The sequence below is a fragment of the Eretmochelys imbricata genome, chromosome 23, assembly GCF_965152235.1.
Source record: "Eretmochelys imbricata isolate rEreImb1 chromosome 23, rEreImb1.hap1, whole genome shotgun sequence".
Lineage (NCBI taxonomy): Eukaryota > Metazoa > Chordata > Testudines > Cheloniidae > Eretmochelys > Eretmochelys imbricata.
The window spans coordinates 3,534,122-3,549,179 of NC_135594.1; the positions used below are offsets into that span (position 1 = coordinate 3,534,122).

Below are 15,058 nucleotides of genomic sequence, written 5' to 3' on the forward strand. Positions count from 1 at the left end.
GTCCAGGGGCCAGGGGCATGCGGAGGTGGAGGGGGTGGGGCCTGAGGGCGAGGTGGCACGGCCTCCCCCCCATGGCATAGTGGCTCACAGCACCTAGCGCCACACCTCGGCACCACCATAATACACCTAATAGCCATAAACATGTACAGCACCTAGCACCATGGGGGCCTGGGGTGCCTCGGTGCTACTGTAATACACCTAATAGCAAAAGAAAATATACAGCACCTGGCACAATGGGAGCCTGGGCCATGATTGGGGCACCTGGATGCTAACCTGATCTCCAGTCCTTTCTTCCTAGGGACCCTGCGGGGCCCCTTCTGCCACTGCCCCTTTTGGTCCCTGGGAGATCTCATTCTGCCCATCTTCAGGGTCAACTCCAGAGACCCACCATGCTTTCCCCAGGCCCCCCTCTCCCATCAGGAGGAATCACGCCCATCCCTCAGCTGTGCATTAGTACAGAGCCTTGAACTCAGATCCTGGACTCAGGCCCCTGGGTGTTGCGTGTCTGCCCTCGGGTTGGTCTGCAGTGGATAAGAGCCTACTGCCGCAGGAGGCTGGAGGAGTCCCTCCCTTAGCCCAATCAGTGATGGCTGGCACTCTGCGCACTGCAAGGCTCAGGTTCCACCCGCCATGGCAGCTCATGACAGCGGTTGTGTCATTTTCACCCTTCCAGTGCTTGTAGACATTGTCCGTCCTCGAATTTCTCCTTCTACGCGTCCAGCCAGGGGATCCCCCGTATCTCTCCATCCTTCTGTCTGTCCAGCCATCTCCCTCCAACCAGCCACCATAGTTATCCATTGATCTAACTAGCCATCCAGCCACCTCTTTCTCCCTCTATCCATCCATCCCTCCCCAGTATCTCTCCAGCCATCTCTCTCCGACCTTCCATGGCTCTACCTATCCATCCATCCATCCTTTCCTCCTATCTCTCTCTCCTCCTACCCACCATTCTCTCCATCCACAATATTTATCTACCCCTCGACCTATCCATCTGTCGGTTCATCTCTCTATCCTTCTACCTCACCTTCCGTCCCTGGTATCTCTCCATCTTTCCATCCTTCCCTCTCCATGCCAGGTCCACCCCAGACCCTGCAACGACAGCCAGGCCCTGCAATGCCCTCACAAGCACAGCCCAGCTGCCCTGGACTCGCCCTGTGCAATCCAGGCCCATCTCAGGCCACACTCACGCCCCAAATCTGGCCATGCCCCCACCACCCTGCCCACTAGTTAGCCATTGTTCTACCTTCTACCCACCCTTCCATCCATCCTCAATATTTAACCATCACGATCTATCCCTCCATCCTTCCATCTATTCATCCATCTCTCTCTAACCTTCCCTGGGTCTAGCTAGCCTCCCATTCATCTACCGCTTTATCCTTCTTTTCAGCCTTCCATTCATGCACATTTACCTATCTCTCTTCCTGTCTATTTATTCATAGTATCTGTCCATCTCTTTATCCATCCATCCATCCATCCATCCATCCACCCACCCACCCAAAGGATTTAACCATCTCTCTGTTCATCCTTCCATCGTACTTCACAAACTCTCTTCTATCTATCCAATCCCTTCTGTAGTCCCCTAGCAAATCTTTCTCTTGCTTTATTATAGCTAGCTGGCCATTTGTATTATGTAGCACCTAGGAACCATAGAATCAAAATATCTATTTACCTATTTATCCATTCATTCATCACCAGAAAGTTGAAGTTTCATGGACATTAATCAAAGCAGAGTTGCCGTGAACTCACTGTCCTAGTCAGTGAGCTCACCCAGGATTATTTAGCTCAGTACAATATCCCAGTGATTTGACAGCACCCGAAATGTTCAGTTTTTCCCACTCCAGATGAAGCCGAAGGGCAGGACAGGGGTTTTGGGGAGTACGTGTGAGTGGGGGGAGCTCTCAGCAGACGGGGAAGGGGTTTGAGATAGGCACATTAGTTGGATGTTCTCACTAAAAGGCTCAGTGGTGAAATGGTTCATACGGTTCTAGTGAACATCACTAGGTTTAAGAGTTGACACCCAATTGAACTGCTTAAGGTCTGAGAGGTGAAACTCAGTGGGACCTTCACTGCCAGCTTTGACCATCTTGGTTGGTTCTCTGATTGACCCGTTCTGTCTGATTGGGGCGGGGGGGAACTGACACTGCTGAGAATCTGGGATTCCCCCCTCCCTGATGCTTTGACCTCCGGGTGGACATCTTAGAGCTTTTTCCCCAGACCTTCCTCCCCCTCGCACACCCTGTGCGAATCGGGACCATCCAGAAGCGTCTCACGCCCACCTTGTACCCTTGCCAATGACGGCACGAGGGGGCCAGGTGACAGGGCCCTTTGGCTCACATGGGGCAGGAGATGTGGCAGGGAAAGGCGGGCAGGCGGGCAGGCTCTCCCCCCTGGGAGAGGGCATCTAAAGCTCGGGCTGCTCACAAGCTCTCTCTGTGACGTGCTTTGAAAGCCACTGCTGGCCCGTGCCAGAGGAGATGCCCACGGCGGCAGCAGGCGAGCTGTGTTCCACCGTCACGTCACAGCCCCCGGCTGGCAGTGCCATGGCACAGGGCCGGAGATCCCGCACGGCTTAGCACAGCAGGGGCTGGCTGCGCGCGTGTTTGAACGGTGGCACCTAAAAGAGCTTGTCGGAGCCCATGGTGCTGCCCTTCCCAGCAAGGGGTGTCTAGTGAGCCCGGGGACCTGCCGAGAGCCCGGGGACATGACAATCCCGCTCGGACCGGGGGGATCTTTGTTTCAAAGGCTCTGGGAACAAGGGCGAGGGGAGGGGGAGCAGGCCTGCAAAGGAAGGGAGCTCCCACGTCACCTGCTCTAGCGTGAGGCAAAGACAGAAAAGGAGCCATGGAGAACAGAGAGCAGGAGGAGACTGTTGACATGAGCGCGGTTAGAGGCGGGCTGGGGGCTGGGAGCCAGGACTCCTGGGTTCTGTTCCCAGCTCTGGGGGGGGAGTGGGGTCTAGTGGTGAGAGCCTGGTGGGGCTGCAAGCCAGGACTCCTGGGTCCTATTCCCAGTTCTGGCAGGGGAGTGGGGGCTGGTGGTCGGAGAGTGGGGAGCTGAGAGTCTGTCCTTGAGCTATTCCCACCTCTCCTGCTCTGTGCAAATGCAAGCAAGTCACTCCCCCTCTCTGTGTGGGGCCTTGCCCCTTGGGCAGCGCACAGTGTCAGTTTCCCTAGGGAGTGCCCCCTTCCTGGGAGCCCGGCCACTCCTGGGTCACGGGGGCCACAGCAGCTATTTAACAGGCAAACTCACCCCTGCCCCATTCCAGAACAGGGCCTGAGAAACAACCCCACGCCCTGTGCTCTGGGCTCTGTGTGACGATAGACAGGGTGTCTGCCCAGGGCCCTGAGCCTCTCGGAGCTGAGGCCAGAACCCGGCCCTGCTGCGCTGGCAAGGGGGCCCTGTGAACTGAAGGCGCGCTAGAAATAAAGGAGCACGTAACAGCAGCTCTCCGCTGATCCCAGGGCAGGGGGAGGTGAATGCTTCGGGCCCGAAACCAAAGGGAACAGGCAACACATGGAATCAACCGGGTTTCCAATTGCAGTCCCCCTGGGGGCCTCTAGAGGGCGACATGACCCACCCAAGGTCGGAGCAGCTCTGGTCCCATCCAGCAGGGGGCAGTGGGCTTGATCTAGACCCTGGTGCTGGCGGTGGGAGAGGTGAGGCTGCACCGACAGATCCGGGGAATTAGACGGGGACCGTCGGGCCGAGGCTGGGCACGGCAGGGACAGAGCTAACCGGCGCCGGTGCCGTGCTCGGGGCCGCGGCGTGGGATCACCGGGGGATAAGGCCACTAAACCCACGGGAAGGTGAAAAGCCAGGGGGGCTTCAGCAGGACCTAGATTTTACATATTATGTGAAAGAGGGCACGGCTGCCTAGTACCAACTGAAAGAGCAGAGCGCCCCCCGCCGAGCCCCCCGCCCCGCTCCCCGCAGGCCAGCGCCCCCCGCCGAGCCCCCCACCCCACTCCCCGCACCCCAGCGCCCCCCGCTGAGCCCCCCACCCCCTCCCCGCAGCCCAGCGCCCCCCGCCGAGCCCCCCGCCCTGCTCCCCGCAGCCCAGCGCCCCCCGCCGAGCCCCCCGCCACACTCCCCGCAGCCCAGAGCCCCCCGCCGAGCCCCCCGCCCTGCTCCCCGCAGGCCAGCGCCCCCCGCCGAGCCCCCCGCCCTGCTCCCCGCAGCCCAGTGCCCCCCGCTGAGCCCCCCACCCCCTCTCCGCAGCCCAGCGCCCCCCGCCGAGCCCCCCGCCCTGCTCCACGCAGCCCAGAGCCCCCCACCGAGCCCCCGCCCCCTCCCCGCAGCCCAGCGCCCCCCGCTGAGCCCCCCACCCCCTCTCCGCAGCCCAGCGCCCCCCGCCGAGCCCCCCGCCACACTCCCCGCAGCCCAGAGCCCCCCGCCGAGCCCCCCGCCCCACTCCCCGCAGCCCAGCGCCCCCCGCCTAGCCCCCCGCCCCGCTCCCCGCAGCCCAGCGCCCCCCGCCACACTCCCCGCAGCCCTGCGCCCCCCGCCTAGCCCCCCGCCCCGCTCCCCGCAGCCCAGAGCCCCCCGCCGAGCCCCCGCCCCGCTCCCCACAGCCCAGCTCCTCCTACCGAGCCCCCGCCCCGCTCCCTACATCCCAGCATCCCCTCCTGAGCCCCCGCCCCGCTCCCCGCAGCCCAGCGCCCCCGGCCGAGCCCCCTGCCCCGCTCCCCGCAGCCCAGAGCCCCCCGCCGAGCCCCCCGCCCCACTCCCTACATCCCAGCATCCCCTCCTGAGCCCCCGCCCCGCTCCCCGCAGCCCAGCGCCCCCGGCCGAGCCCCCCGCCCCGCTCCCTATATCCCAGCATCCCCTTCTGAGCCCCCGCCCCACTCCCCGCAGCCCAACGCCCCCCACTGAGCCCCCGCCCCGCTCCCCGCAGCCCAGCGCCCCCCCCCCCCCGAGTCCCCTGCAGCCCAGCGCCCCCTGCTGAGCCCCCCCGGCCTTCCCCACATCACGTCTCCCCACCGCTGTTCAGCCGGGGTCCAGCCCTGCTTAGCAGGACGGCTGAACCCAGCGGCTGCCAGAGAACAAGGCCCTGGGCACAGGGTCAAAATCTACTCACCTGCCCCCAACCTGTCTGGACTCCCTTCGCCGGGACCTGCCAGCTGCCTGGGCTGGGCGGGGAGGGGGGAAGGGGGGCATATTACAGCCCTTATCTGCCAGGCTGGGAGGTGGATTTAATATCCGAATCCTTATTGAGCTTCCTGGCTCCCTCCCTACCAGAGCCGCCGGCTCCAGGGCCCTCGGTCAAGCTGATGTGGCTAATGCACCTTGTATTCAATTTCGGGCGATAAGGCGAGGCGATCGTGGGGGGGGGGGGGACAAGGGGGGGCTGGCAGAGAGGGGGATCAGATGGGTTGTTTTTTCCCGCCTGTTGTCACCGATTCGCTCGCTCTCGTCGGCATGAGGCCCGATTGGCCTCATTCCCAGCAAGGCCCTTTTAGCCAAAGCCTCTTAGCGCCAACAGGCCAGGGCGGGGTGTCAAAGCCCGGCCCCCCCATCCTGCCCGGGGTCAGCACTGAGGCGTCGCGGGTTAATCCCCCCACTGTCCCACCCTGAGCCCCTCTCTCGCCAGCCTGGGGACGCCTGTGATGAGGGAGCTGGGGCAGTGGGATCTGGGGTGGGGAAGGGGAAGCAGCTGGGGGTGGCTAGGGGGAGACAGCAGGCCAGAAGGGGAAGGAGGTGGCTACATTCGGGGACTCAGCCGGGGGCCTGGCACCGACGCCCTACTGATCTTGGCCCGATTCACCCCCTGCCCCATCAGACTGGGAGGACAGGAGCAGCTGATTTCAGAGGGGAGAGAGCAAAGCCTGATGGGCCTGGGGAAGACAGCGCCCCCCTCTGGTGCGTGGCAGCAGCACTGGGAGGGATGGAGCCGTTATCCAGCGGGCTCAGGCTGGAAGGGAAAGAGCACAGGGGCCAGGGTGGGCTTGAGAGGAACCAAAGCGACAGGATCAGGACAGACCCTGTGAGCTCCCTGGCTGTCAGCCTGCCCCGCCCCGGGACCCCCAGGGGCTCCCTGCCACCCAGGGCTACGCTGCACAGGCCCGATGTCAAATTCAGAGCTGGGACTGAGGGGTTCAGAGGGCAGGAGGGGGATCAGGGCTGGGACAGAGGGTTGGAGCATGTGGGCGGCGGGGCTCAGGGGTGCAGGCTCTGGGCGGCGCAGCCGGCATGTCCCCCCTCCGGTTCCTACCTGGAGGCACGGCCAGGTGGCTCTGCACACTGTCCCGCCCACAGGGGCCGCCCCCGCAGCTCCCATTAGCCGTGGTTCCCAGCTAATGGGAGCTGCGGGGGCGGCGCTTGACGCAGGGGCAGCGTGCGGAGCCCCGGGGCTGCCCCTACGCGTAGGATCTGGAGGGGGTACATACCGCTGCTTCCAGGAGCCACGCGGCGCAGAGGTTAACAGGGAGCCCGCCAGCCCCACTGCACGACACCGCCAACCGGACAGTCAACGGCCCGGTCAGCACTGCCACCAGGATCCCTCGTCGAGCGGGTGTTCCGGTCCAAAATCAGAGACCTGGTCACCCTAGCATGGGCCCAGCCCTCGCCCGTCCCCAGTTCTGAGAGCGGGGCCCCTCCCTCCACCTGGCACTGCCCGCGGGGGTCCCCGCTCCCCTGCCACCAGGGAGAGGGGCTCAGCAACCCCACGAAACAGGCCAGGCTGCCGAGCACAACCCCCCGCACCCCCCGCAGGCCCAGCTCCCCAGCCTCCCCCCCGGCACACACTCCAGCCCTCCCCACCATTTCTCTCCTCTCCCTCCCCAACCCCTCCCTTCCATCCCCATCCTCTTCCCAGCCTCCCTTCCCTTCGACTTCATCCTTCTCTTCCACCCTGAACTCCTTTGCCTCCACCCCCATCACCCTAGTCATTAGTGTCCTCCTCCCCCCGGCACCATTTTCAGCCCCCCACAATGCCTCCGGGACAGGGGGCTCTTTCCTCCTGCTGGGATGGGAGGCCACCAGCATCGAGGATCAAGCCGGCCCCAGTGGGTGAGATCCTAGCCCTGGGTGATGACCCCTTGAGCCCTGCTCCCTCCGCCCCATGGGCTGCCCCCTCTTCCTTTCCCCGTTATTTCCGAGCGGGTGCGGGGACGTGCTGGGAATAACACAGCGGGCCCAGCTCCTCCTGACATGCTTTGACTCAAAATCAGCGCTTGATAAAAGTGAGATTGCTTGTCGACAAACAGAGCCGCCAGCTGCCGGAGCCGCCCCCCCCGTCTCCCCCCGCAGCACCGTGCACAGACTGCTAATAACACCACCCCCGCAGCCAGCCACCCAGGTGGCTGGACTGGGGGAAGGGAGGCCGGCTGGCTCCAAAGCCTGGATCGCCCGGCCCTGGTTAAAGGGCCGCTGTGCTGCAGGGAACAGGGTGGGGGCGCTCTCCTCTGGTAGTGAGGTCTGCCCCCAACGCCCCAGCGTGGCACTAGGGGGCGCTGTGCTGCAGGGAGCAGGGGGGCTCAGTGCAGGGGCACTCTCCCCACTGAACCAGCCATGCAGCAGCGAGAGGGGGACACGCCCCACAAGTCCCGTGCGGAACCCGTAGCCCACACGCTGCGATCCGCCCATCCTTCCGCCGCGTCTCCATCCTTCTGCGGTAGCTTTCTTGCCATCCGCCGCAGGATCTGTCTGGCTTTTGACCCTCTCCCCGATCGCCACAGCAACTCCGCTCCTGCACTGAACTGCAGACAAACTGACATCAGCTGGGAATCCGGCCATGAGAGTAAAACGTTCCCACCACTGTCATCCAAGGGGGAACGTTTCGCACCGATTTGCCCAGGTGTAAATGGTGGTACAAGAGCGATGGACAATCTTACCTTCATTATGTGACTCTTTGCCAGCTCCCCCTAGAATAACCGGGGACCCCTGTATTTAGGTTGCCTAATTCTTTCCATTAAAAAGGAGGCCTGTTACCCTAAGCCCTCATCGCTTGCAGCAGGCCTATGAAATGAGGCCGGGAGAAAACCCTCGGGTCAGGAAAGTGCCTTTTCTTTGTTACAGCAACTTCCATTCAGGGTTAGCTGAAGCCATCACAAATCCCCCTTTCTCTTCTATCACTTGGATTGCTACGAGAAGTGCTGGCAGCCTATCAGAAGCTGTAGGTCTCAAACCACTTTACAAAGAAGACATTAACAGAGGGGGGAAACTGAGGCATGGGGTGGGGGGCAGTGATGACATGCCAGTAGCAGAACTGGGATTTGAACCAAGGTTGCCTGAGTCCCAATTCAGGGCTCTGACCACTAAGCCCCCCCGCCACCTAATAAAATAATACTTGACAAATTAACAACAGAACAGGACCGTTCTAAACCTGGGCTAACAACACCAACGTAGATGCTGCATTGGGAATGCACGGGAATTGCCAGAGCACCTGGGGGGAATAAGTGGTGGGGATAGGTGGGCTGACTTCCCCCTGTACTCCCAGCCCCAGCCCAGCCCCTCACTTTGGCCTCTCCCAACCACACATGGAGACAGCATATGGCTGCCAACTTGGTAATATTTAAAAACTGGATGCTCTCCTGCCCCGCCTCCTCCCCCCGAGACCCCACCCCTGTCCCGCCTCTTCCCCTGAGGCTCCGCCCCATCCACTCCTCTTCTCCCTTCCCCACTGTTGCTCGCTGCTTTTCCCCTCCCACTCCTCTGCCTGGGTCAGGAGGGACTCGCCTGAAGAGCCCAGGGTGGGAGCTGCAGCCGTTTGATGTAGGTAGGAGACAGCCCCGGCTGAATAGGGGCTGGCGTAGGTGATGACCCGGTGCCTTCCCCGCCTGCAGTAACCAGACATTGGGTGTCCAGTCAGTAGATCTGACCGGACACAGTCATGTCCCCTTTTTGACTGGACTTTCCGGTCGAAAACTGGGCACCTGGCTGCCCTAATAGCTAGTTCTGTAGCCCAAGGTGTTAAAAACCTGTTTCTTAAGAGAGAAGGCTGAGACTGCAAGTCCTGCAAAGGGTGCATAAGCCGCCTTATTTTTCCCTTTCACAAACAAAAATGGCAGGAAATGCCCTGCAAAAAACTCCGTTCAAACGGTATTTGGGGTGCAATGCCAGCGGGACAGTGGCCGTGCACCTGACCACTGTCCCGTCGTGCGTGCGCACTGGAATCTCACCTTTGGTGTCCTCTGGGCCCTGCCTCCTTGCAGGTCAGGCACAGAACCGCACAGTCAGTCGCAGAGTTGGCATTTCCTGTCGTTTTCCCAGGCCTCGACTTTGCAACCTACATAACGTTCTTTTAACGACAGGGGCTTTTTCGCGTGTGTCCGTAATTCTTTATTCAGTCCTCTGAATCATATAATGATGCTCCTGGACACCCTGTCTGCCTGATGCCCTTCCACTGAGATCACGAAGAAACCACAGGGCTGACCTGAACCGCGATTGTCTAAGAACTGATATTAGCTTCTATTTTCCTATTAAAGATAATCACACCACCGCGTTGCAGTCGCGTGGGGTTTGCCCCTTTTCTCAACACTTGATCTGATCTCCTCCCTCTTGACCAGGGCTGCAAAGGGCGGAGAGGCTGGTGTAAACCAGCACGGATGGCAGTAGAGTGATGCCAGTTTACTCCAGTGAGGATCTGGCCCCGTCTGATGCTTTTTGCCACGCCGTGAAGCAAGCACAGAACATCAACTTTTCACCCCTAACAAACCCTGCAGCCGGCACGGCCAGTCCAGGCTGGATTCGAACCAGCGCCCTCGAGGGCCAGCCCCTGAGCCACGGCAGCTGCTAGGGGGGCCCAAGTTCAAGCCATCCAGCCTCCTTTCCTTCCCCTGTCGCATCCAGCCACCTCCCTGCCCGCAGAGTCAAGGGGCACGTGCACGGGGGTGGCGCGGACGCACGCAGTCCTAGTGAATTATCTTCCCCATTTCAACTGTTCCTTTCGGGCACGGCTTAATTAACCCATATGTCATCCTCCTTAGGCTGCTTCCAATTAGGTTAGCAGAGCCAGCAAGATGTCGGCTGGCTTCTGGAGCCAGTGTGGGCGGCGGGGGAGGACGGGCGAAGACCCGTGCCATTTCGTTCGGGATGTGTTTCTATTCCTGTTACCCAGGCAGGCCTGCACAAGGCCAAGAGGAAAGCGTGAGAGCTGAGCGCACTGGCTTGGCTGATCGCACGCGGCCCGGTGCAACCGCCAGGCCAAATGGCGACATGGCGGCTTCCCGCACGCAGGCCCCTGGAGCCCTCCGGTTGGCCTCACGCCTGCGCTCTGCCACGTGCCACCTGGCGCATCGATGCCAGGTAGGGTGACCAATTTGGTAATATTTAAAAACTGGACACCCCAGCAGGAGAGCGGGAACCTCCCTTGCCCCGCTTCTCCCCCCTTCGAGGCCCCGCCCATCCACTCATCTACCCCCCCCCCCATCACTAGCTGCTTTTTCCCCCCCTTCCTCCGTCCGGGGGGACTTGCCTGTGGAGCTGGGTCTGGGAGCTGCCCGACGAAGGTAGGAGACGGTCCCGGCTGAGTAGGGGCTAGCGTGGGTGATGACCCAGCGCCTCTCCCGCCCACAGTAACCGGACTTTGGGTGTCCGGTCAGTAGATCTGACCAGACACAGTCAGGTCCCCTTTATGACCAGACTTTCCGGTGGAAAACTGGGCACCTGGCCACCCTAATGCCAGACAAGGCAGCCCCGTGGTGGGGCTCTGCTGCCAATCGCCTGTGCAACCTCCAGTCGGTGGCGTGGGCGGGGGAGGTCTTTCGAAGCCAGGGAGGTCAGGCAGGTAGCTGGGAGATGCCATCCCCACCCCCACCCAGAGCCACTGTGCCTTTGAACAAAATCTCCCCCCTCGTTCAAGAAGGGTTTGATAATTTCATGAGCAGGATTAGCAAGAGGGGGTATGGGGATTAGAACCTGGGCCTAAAATGGGACATGACGACCTCGGAAGGAGCACTGCGGAAAGGGACCTGGGGGTCAGAGTGGATCACAAGCTAAATATGAGTCAACAGTGTAACACTGCGGCAAAAAAAGTGAACATCCTTCTGGGTCGTATTAGCAGGCGTGTTGTAAGCAAGACACGAGAATTAATTCTTCTGCTCTACTCCGCGCTGAGTAGGCCTCGATTGGTGGATTGTGTCCAGTTCTGGGCAGCACATTTCAGGAAAGATGCGGACAAACTGGAGAAAGTCCAGAGAAGAGCAACAAAAACAATTCAAGGTCTAGAAAACATGACCTATGAGGGAAGATTGAAGGAACTGGGTTTGTTTAGTCTGCAGAAGAGAAGATTGAGAGAGGACACGATAACAGTTTTCAAGTACCTAAAAGGTTGTTATAAGGAGGAGGGAGAAAAATTGTTCTTCTTAACCTCTGAGGATCAGACAAGAAGCAATGGGCTTAAATTGCTGCAAGGGAGATTTAGGTTGGACATTAGGAAAAACTTCCTAACTGTCAGGGTGGTGAAGCACTGGAATAAATTGCCCAGGGAGGTTGTGGCATCTCCCTCATTGGAGATTTTTAAGAGCAGGTTGGACAAACCCCTGTCAGGGATGGTCGAGATAATACTGAGTCCTGCCTTGAGTGCAGGGGACTGGACTCGAGTCCTCTCAAGGTCCCTTCCAGTCCTAGGATTCGAAGTACCACCCTGTGGAAGGTTGAACTGACAACTTCCCTTGCGGTTGGGCCCACCCCTGTTTAAGCAGAGAACGAGGTGGACTTCCCAGCTACCCCAGTGGCAAAACTTTCCATTTTTGAGGGTTTTTAACCTATTTTTCATGGGTTCATCTTTTCAGGAAATCGGAGCGAAATTCCAAAATGCAAAATCAAAACATGTTAACGCCAAACAAAACAGCCTGATTTTTTTTTTACTTCAACCAAAACAAAGTGCCAAAACCATGCTGGTGTTCCCAGTTGTTTCCATGGCCCTGAATCTGTATTTTTCAGCCCAAAAAAGAGATATGCACAAAAAATGTCACCCAACTCTAATTTCAGGACTCTGGAAATAGCTGGCAAAGCCCCTGTGGGTGGAGTCACAGCCCCACTTAGCAATCCTGGAAGCTAGATGTTGTGTTCCCAGCGGACGCCCAGAGAAGTTAGATAAAAACATGCAACACTCTTGTGGGAAGGTTGCAACTTAACATGACTTTATTTCTCACAATCCAGACCCTTAACACTCAAGAACCCCAAAACGGAGAGAGACAAAGCAGGCTGCTCACTAAGGCAGAGGGGCGTAATTCACTTCACCTTGCTGTCGGTGGCTCACTGCCGATTGAATCTGATCTCACGCTTCCCTACAAAGCCCTCTAGCTTGGCAGCAGGATCCGGGAAACCCCTTCACGCCTGCAGTGACAGCTTGGAATTCCAACACAATCCTCGGTGCACCACACTAGACACACACAGCTCGTCCCTAGTATGTCAACCTACGTGGCTGTTCTGGGAGCTATGTACCCATCTTAGGGGTTTTTATGAGCCTACGACTGTAATATCCAAGTGCCTCACAAGCTTTTAAGGTATTTATCCCCATAATACCCCCGGGAGGTCAGGCAGGGGCCCAATTCAGGCAATTATCCTCATTTCAGAGGCCCGGCTCCTCAAAGGTATTTAGGTGCCTAACTCCCATGGGAATCAGCCCCTTGGGGAGGAGAGGCCTAGCTCTCTTTTGAGGGATCCAGGTCGAAGTGTAAGGATTGGTGGGACTTGAATGCAGGACCGCCAACACCACCCTGCTCCCCGCCCTCCTCAGAGGCGGCACGCCACAGGAAGTTCCTCCTTGAGTGATCTGACTGACAGTTGTATTGGCAATCCCGATTGGCTCCTTGATCCTATATAAGGGGCCTACCAGGAAGCGTCCAGGTAGCAATGGGGGTCTCCAGCTAGCTGCTGTGACCACCCTGCTTCTGAGCTCCCGGCATTGACCTCAGGTCTAACTAGGAGCCTGATTCCCGATCGATTCCCGGGGCCCCCCCAACCCTGACCTGGTACCTGGTATTGCTGACCTTGACACCAGCGGTGACCCCTAGCTTCGGTTCCCAGCTCCCAAGCTCCTGCCTGCTTGCCTTCACCCAGGATCCCAGTCACCCAACTGGCTCCCTCACCACTAGGCCATCCTTCCCCCAGCTCCTTCTGGCTCCGGACCAATCAGGACATCCCAGGTCTGGCTGCATAGAACAGGCCTCGCTTCCCCCAAGCGTGCAGCCAGGGCTTGCCTCGGCTCCCCTCTCTCCACCGCCTGCCGGTGTCCCCGTAGCCGAGAGCCGCGTAGAGAAGACAAACGAGCCAGGTTTTGCAAAGAGAATGGGCAGCCCAGATGCCGGCCGAGCTCTCCGAGTAGGCTGCGAGCTCCATAAACACACAGCCCCAGGCCGGAGCGACTCACGGGGCTGGCATCACAGCTGGGCGCCCTCCGCACACCTCCAACGACTTCCAGGGCCACTCGACTCACAAGGTGGGGGGGACCGCTCAGCCGGCGCAGAGGGCAGGCAGTAGGAGAGCTGAGCCCTGCGCACGTGGCATGACCCAGAGGGCTGGGCTTCAGGACGCCTGGGTCCCAGTCCTGGCTCTGCCACTGAGCTGCTGGGTGACTTGGGGCAAGTCACTGCGCTGCTCTGTGCCTCAGTTTCTCCTCCTGCTAGCTAATAATAATCCACCAAAAGAAGCAGGAACCATTCGGTATGTTCCCATGCGATAGGCCCACACCCATTTTAAGGGATTCACCCCTACGCCCTGAAGGCAGTCACCAATGACATCTTTCTACCCCCACTGCCGAGGGTCAGGATTCACTCAGGACACTCCCCCCATCCTCGTTTATCTGGTCACTGCTTTGATCTCTTGGCCATCCTCAGAAAGGAAAGGAGTGGGCAGGTGGGAGAAGGAGAGCTGGGGACGAAATGGGGTCAGGAGCATTATCCCCATTTGACAGATGGGGAAACTGAGGCACCGAGAGGGGTGACTTGTCCAAGGTCACCCAGCAGGCAGAGCTGGGACTAAAAGTCCCAGCCCAGGGCTCTCCCCACTGGGCCACACTGCCTCCCTCCCAGCCAGCTCTCCCAGGGTGGGAGCAGGAATGTGAAGTCTTGCTCTCTGGGCCAAGGAGACGCCCCGAGGCCGCGGCTGAGTGGACACGGTGATGGTGGGCTGAGTAACGAGCACCAATTCGCCTGGGGTGGGACCAGTTAGCCACGCTGGTTGGGGAGCGCTGCGTGCCTTCACACCAGCACAAACTGGACGTGCGACACCACTGGATCTGAATGGGAGCGCTTCACGCCCACGGTGGGCTGCGGTACGTGAGCGCCCGGGGCCCCTGTGCGACGCAAAAACCGGGGGTCTTTGTTTGCAGCTCAGTCACACCAGATTTGCACCAGTGTGTCGGCTGCGGAGCGACTCCTGATTTACACTGGCAGAGAAACAGTGGAACCAGCTCTCAGAATCCCCCCGTCTCTCTTCCTCTTCTCCTGGATGTACCCCCCTTACTCAACCCTCAACTGCCGAAAGGCACCGGAACCCAATCCCCAGCTGGTGAAAATGGGGGCAGCTCCCATGGAAGGCATTGCTGATTTACACCAGCTGAAGGCCTGACCCACATGCTCATTGTAAGAGCCTTTCACGACACCCTGCATCTGGAAGCCAGGCAAAGACTATCCAAGCAGTGATCTTATGTTGCCACGAATAAAAGATGTCTTAAAATTATCTGTCCATCCCCACGCACACCCCTCTATCCATCAATCCCTCCATCCCCATACACACCCCTCTATCCATCCATCCCTCCATCCCCATACACATCCCTCTATTCATCCATCCATCCACCCCTATACTCACCAGTTCATCCATCCATCCCTATACACACACCTCCATCCCCATACTCACCTCTATCCATCCATTCGTCCTCACACACACGCCTCTATCCGTCCATCCCCATACACACCCCTCTATCCATCCGTCAATCCATCCCCATGCACACCCCTCTATCCATCCATCCATCCATCCATCCATCCATCCTTATACACACCTCTATCCATCCATCCACATACACCCCCCTCCATCCCTTCATCCATCCCCATACACACCGGTTCATCCATCCCCATACACATCCCTCTATTCATCTGTCCATCCACCCCAATAC

At 59.5% G+C, this 15,058-nt stretch overlaps 1 protein-coding gene across 1 annotated transcript in view; it reads right to left on the minus strand.

The window, feature by feature from the left end:
• The window catches only part of LRFN1 (leucine rich repeat and fibronectin type III domain containing 1), a 55,824-nt gene that overhangs the window by 18,886 nt on the left and 21,880 nt on the right, over positions 1 to 15,058 (minus strand). The gene's annotated exons all lie outside the window — the stretch shown is intronic.